Below are 6,443 nucleotides of genomic sequence, written 5' to 3'. Positions count from 1 at the left end.
ACATTGTCCACAATGTCCACAGAAGGAGCAGCTTGAGTATGCCCCTTCCCCTCCCCCAGTAGATATTACTGCACTAATATTTTAATCGTAACCCTGTTCCTGTTCAGTTTAAGGGCAACTGTCAGTCAACAGCAATTGGCTTTAAGTAAAAAAATTATAAAATCTGGATCAGGGTTAGCCTAGAGTAACTGTCAGACTAGGGAGTGAAGTAAATTATATAAGCCAGTAATAAAAAAAAAAAGGTATGATTAACGAGTACATGGTGTACTGGAGTAATTTGATGAACAGGGAAAAAAAAGATGAACAAAACGGATTTGGGGGCATGGTTGGTCGGTGGGAAGAGCAGGACTGTAGCATCATTGAGTGATGAAGATAAGATGAAGCATGACATGGAAAATAAAATTGCTGACATTAACTTTATGCTGTTGATGGAAAGATTCTTGGACTAACAAAAAGGGTGCTTGGTGGCTGAGGCTGTGAATACTTTGCAGTGTGATTCTACTCAGTGAGGAAAAAGCATTAAAAAATGTATGATTTTGCATTGGCCATAGGTGCAGTCTGTACCTACCTCTCCCTCTCTGCCCCTCCCTTTCCCTCCTTCTATTTCCCTCTCTGTCTCTACATATCTCTCCCGCTCTGTCCCTCCCTCCCTCTCTACCTCCCTCTACCTCAGTCCCTCCCTCTTCCTCCCTCCCTCTCCCTCTCTGTCCCTCCCTCTACCTCCCTCTCCCTTTCCCTCCCTCTACCTCTGTCCCTCCATCTACCTCTGTCCCTCCCTCTCCCTCTAGCTCCCTCTCCCTTTCCCTCCCTCCCTCTCTGTCTCTACCTACCTCACCTGCTCTGTCCCTTCCTCTCCCTTTCCCTCCTCTACCTCCCTCTCTGTCTTTACCTACCTCTCCCGCTCTGTCCCTCCCTCTACCTCCCTCTACCCCTGTCCCTCCCTCTCCCTCCCTCTCCCTCTCCCTCTCTGTCCCTCCCTCTCCCTTTCTCTCCCTCTACCTCTCTGTCCCTCCCTCTCCCTCCCTCTCCCTTTACCTCCCTCCCTCTACCTCTCTGTCCCTCCCTCTCCCTCTCCCTTTCCCTCCTCTACCTCCCTCTCCTTCTTCCTTCCCCTACCTCTCTGTCCCTCCCTCTAGCTCCCTCTTCCTCTAGCTCCCTCTCCCTCTCCCTCTACCTCCTCTCCCACCCTTTCCCTCCCTCTACCTTGCTGCCCCTCACTCTCCATCTACCTCTATCCCTCCCTCTCCTTCTACCTCCATCTCCCTCTACCTCGCTGTCCCTCCCTCTCCATCTACCTCTGTCCCTCCCTCTCCGTCCCTCTGTCCCTCCCTAACTCCCTCAACCGCTACCTCCCGCTCCCTCCCTCTGCCCCTCCCTCTCCCTCTCTCTCTACCTCCCTCTACCTCTATCTCCCTCTCCATCTACCCCCACTCCCTTACCTCCCTCTCCCACCTTCTACCCCTTCTCCCTTCCTCCCTCCACTTCCCTCCCTTCCTTTACCTTCCTCTCTCTCTCTCTACCTCTCTGTCTCTATCTGTCTGTCTCTGTCCATATCTGTCCAAATTCTGAATGTGCTTACATCCAGGCGTGCAATGCCCATTGGGCTCAAAGGGCTTAAGCCCCAGCCTCCCCCCACTTACCCATTCGTTTGTGGCAGCCCCGGCTGAGACAGCTTCCTGGGCGCGCACACAGCTGTACCTGAGTACTTCACAGGGCTTCCATTTACTTGTTAATATGGCTTTTGTTGTTTTTTTCACACCTTCTTATATCCCATGCATCTCCACTTTGCCTAGAAACGACAAGGCAAGGTGCGTGCGCCGCCAGTGAAGGCCTGGTAGGCCGCTGGCGGCCCGTGGGCCGTACTATGAGTACCACCGATGTAATTAGTTTACACAACTTTAAAATACTTTTTAAGTGCTTTTCACTTGTATTTGCTATTTTGTCAGCTAAAAATTACGGCAAACCTAACCACACAACACAGTATAGTTTAACGTGACACTGTATGTGTGGAAATGCACCATCTTTTCAGATTTTTAAGCAAAAGTTTGGAGGGATATTTGGCGCTGCACACACGCACGGTCTGGTTCCTGGCGCACATGGCCATGACTGCAGCGCACAGAGACCCTACACTGCCGCACACAGAGGAAAAAAATTAGAGGGAACATTGGTTGCCAATACTTCTGATTTCCCCTGTAAAATAGGCTGCACGCGCAGTGTGAATGGTCTGGCCCCTGTGGCAGCTTTTCATTGCTGCTTGATAACACTTCTTCTGTGAAGGGTCATACTCCCGTCTCCAAGACCGTTCCAGCCTTTTACAGGTTTTACGCAAGAAGGCCAGGTCATCATTATACCATGGGTTAGATTTGGAAGTACGACTGACTGACCACTTTGCTGGGATAAGAGCATCAAGAGAGCTGCAGATCAATTCTGAAAGTGCTTTATCAGCAGCGTCAAGGTTGTCAGGCAAGCTGATAGCAGACCTGCAAAGAAGATCATGGAATTGGACGAGGTCAAGTTTATGTCAGGGGTGTTTAAAAACAACCTTCTGAGGCTGCTTCCGTAGAGGGAAAACCCCTGAGAGAGACATAGAAATCAGATAGTGATCTGACCAGCAGACAAGAGTAGGGGTGTGGACTAACAAAGAGGGGAGGTTTGAGAACACCGGGTGCAGCAAATATCCTGCAGAGTGAGTGGGACCCTGGACCAATTGCATCAGCTGACAGGCACCCAGGTCGGCCAGAAAATTGCCAAACTCCATTTCCTGGGGATTTTCTAAGTGCAGGTTCAGGTCTCCGATGACACTGAAATTGGCTGTCCTTGTGGCCAGAATATTAACAGTGTCCACAAGCGACGACCTGAACTCTTTGGAGGGGCCGGGTGGGTGATAAATAAGTAAACCCAACATTGTATAGCAGGCATTAAGAGCGAGCCCGAAGCAAGCGCACTCACAGCCAGCTATAGTCTCTTTAACAAAAGAGCAGGTGTAGCATGATTTAAAAATCATAGCAATGCCTCCACCTCCAGACTCTCTATTGAGGTTAGCAATGGTAAAACCCTGAGTGGGGGCCAGTCCGAGCAAAGACTCGGAATTGGCAGATAGTCAGGGCTCAGTTAGAAAATGGGCATCTGGGGATTCCTCAGATAGCAAATCGTAGATATCAGCATGATGTTGCACTTACGAACGACAGTTAAGGCTGAGCAGTTTGATGACATTGTTGGGACATGGGGTGGGAGAAGGTTATAGGGGGGGCAGTGACCAAGTGTTGAGGCCACAATACAGGCAACAGAATGGGCCTTTGGAATAAAGTATAAGTGGTGGTTCCAGGTACCGACAACTTTCCTGATGTTCATAAGATTGATTGAGGAATAGGTGAACCTGTTTTTGGTGAAATCGGCAGCATGCCTGGCGACATCCAGGCACGGACGGGCGCAGACGGGCTTGCCTTAGGCGCACCTTTGGCGCGACAGCGGCGCGCCCACTGCGCGTTGTCGCGATGTCCTCATCTGAAATAGAGGAGATGGCCAGTCTAGTCCCACCCTCCAGAGCCCAACATGAAGTGAAGCGCGATTGGTGCCTAAGCTGCAATGAGTGGAAGAGCCCGCCCTCCACACAAACGGCAAAGCCGCAGTGGACAGGAGCCAGTCTCGAGAAAGCAGAGAGGGAAGATGTGAGCAAGCACAAGTGGCGAGGAAAGTGCTATCAGGTAATTAAAAGTTTAAAAACAGTTTACAATAGTCAACTCACAGTAAAGCACAGCAAAATTATTGTTACAAAAACATTGTCTCGAATTACCTTAAAAACTACATACATATATCTCTCATTGCAAAGGTCACAGAGAATTGCATAGCTGCCCAGTTGCAGAAATATACAGAAGAAAAAAAGTTCCTGGGACTGCACCACTTTGTCTTTAAACCTGGTCTTGACAGAGAAGCCTCTCTGCTCAAGATTATAGGTGCCACCTTACGGATCTCAAATGAAGGGAAACATTGCATAATATTACTCATTGGCCTATCTACAGCTTTCAATACATGGCACAAAATACCTCTACACACCCATACCTCTATATACAAAAGAATGGACAATGAAGGCAAGGCACTGAACTGGTTCAAAGCATACATGCCTTAAACAACACAATACATTGAAATGGGTGATTCTCGATGAGCTCCCGCAGCCATTCCATTGGGAGAACCACAAGTCTCCCTAGTCTCCCATTATTCAAACATGTATATTCCACAACTAGCCGAGTTATTCTCCAAGGCAGGTGTTGACGTCCACCGGAATGCACCTGTAGCTCAAGATTGATTGCAAAGATGATATTGACAGTTCAGTGCAACACATATCTGACAGAAGTTCATGGATGTTCAAGATGAAACTTAAACTCAAACCTAAAAATACTGAATTCTTCTACAACCACCAAACAGCTCTGAGGTTCTACCCCTTAACTGGATAGCTAAGCTCCAGGTCATAATCATATTCCCCACAAAAGTAAAATCCTTCAAATTCCCAGGAATCATGTTGGATAGGTCCTTCAGCCTTTAACTCCATAACAAAGAAAACACTATGGGCCCTATTACGATGTGATTCAGAGGTCGGGGAATTTCCAACTCACAACTCGATTTCACGAGCAGGGCCCCTTTCTCCCTAGGGCCCCCGGTTGGGGGCGATGGGGCACCTATTGTGCCTGCCACACAGTGCAGGGATTTGCATAAGCTCTCATTTCTCTTCAGGAGCTTGTGCTATGGCTGGTTTGCAGCCGCAGGTCAAGCTCCCTTAGAGAAATGGGAGTATGCGCCTGCACCATGTGCGTTCACATTGTAATTGCGTTGTCGGGACCACCAACCAGAGTGTAGAGGTCGGTCAGTCCAGAGACCGCGACTCAACATCGTAATCAAGCCTGCTGCCAGGCTGATCACTTAAACTAGAAAATTCAACATAATTTCCCCTGTTCTACTACCCAGAATAGTTAACAATTCAATTTTACTCCACCTATGAACATTTTGTTTCATATACAAAGTAATGCACCTAAATTCCCTCTTTTCTCAGCCTTGCACAAAAACTGGAATTGTTCAATAAAAAATGCATCCTCAGAAGCAAATCTAAATTTCTTCTCAAAATACTGTTTAAAAAAATATGTCCAGTATCAAGCACACCTTCTTAGAGGATGATTCAATGAGAATCTGGAATGCCCTTCTAATGTATAAGACTTACCCTCTCATTGCAACTCTTCAGAACCAAATTAAAGGATCACCTCTTAAACCTGCCCTAACATTGCTCATTTTGTTTATGTGTGCTGAAGATATGGATATTCCACTATTGCACTACCATCGTGCTGCTTATGACCTTAAATATACAAAACCATCTCTAATAGACACAGTGATCCGCAAAAATATATTAAAAAAAATATTGATTGACACAAATGTTGCGTCAAAAATATGGTTAGAAAGAGTATTGAAGGTAAGATTATTGATTTTTAGGTACTTCATATCTTTTTTTAATACAGTTGTATATAATATAGTTTTTTTAAATTATGTTGAGTTTTATTACTTTTTGTTTTGCAAGTTATTGTATTAGTGTTAAGTGTATACAATATCTTTAGTGTAGATGGTTTTGTTGATTTGGCAATATATTTAAAGAATTGTTTTTTATTTTTCTTACATTTATTTGCAGATTTTTGGGTTGAAATGCTGGGATTTTTTAAATGTTTACAATTTTACATTTTGGTTTTTATTACTTATAAAAAATGGTTTGTAAGTTATGTAATATATATTAACAAGCTAAAATGGTAATTAATTTGTGTAATTAATAATTAGTTAATTATATTACTAATTATGTAAATTATTTAATTGATTTCAACGATTAGTATATACATTGAGTGTAATATGGTATTATTTTTAGAAATATTTGATAAATTAATGACAATTGTTAACTATTTTAATTTGTTTTATTGGCATTTTGGGGTAGTTGGTTGGAAAGTTTTTTAAAATATATATATATATATATATATATATATATATATATATTGTATTCTTTGTAATTGGTAAATATTCATATTTTTAATTGATAATGTATTAATTTTAATTTGTAATTAAAAAAATCGGACTGTGAGAATTGTGGTATATTATATGGTATGGTTTGGGGGCCTTACCATGTAATACACTTGTCTTGTCTTGTCTTGGCTCATTTGTAAAACCTTTAGCTCAACCCTGGGTAGCTGTGGGTTTGAGCAGCAAGGTCTAAACAAAGGAACTAGAGTAAAGCATTTTCAAGCACCAATCAACAAAAATGAAAGAAATCCGACACCAATTTATAAAAATAGATTATATGTTTATGAATTTTTAAACCCAAAATAAGCAAAATCCACTTAAGGGGTTCTGGAGATATAGATTTTTAAGTTAAACGTAAATCTCAGATTTTTAATTCTAAAGCACAAACAAACATTGGT

Source organism: Lissotriton helveticus, chromosome 3_1 (assembly GCF_964261635.1).
Source record: "Lissotriton helveticus chromosome 3_1, aLisHel1.1, whole genome shotgun sequence".
Taxonomy (NCBI): Eukaryota; Metazoa; Chordata; class Amphibia; order Caudata; family Salamandridae; genus Lissotriton; species Lissotriton helveticus.
This window is presented reverse-complemented; position numbering follows the sequence as displayed.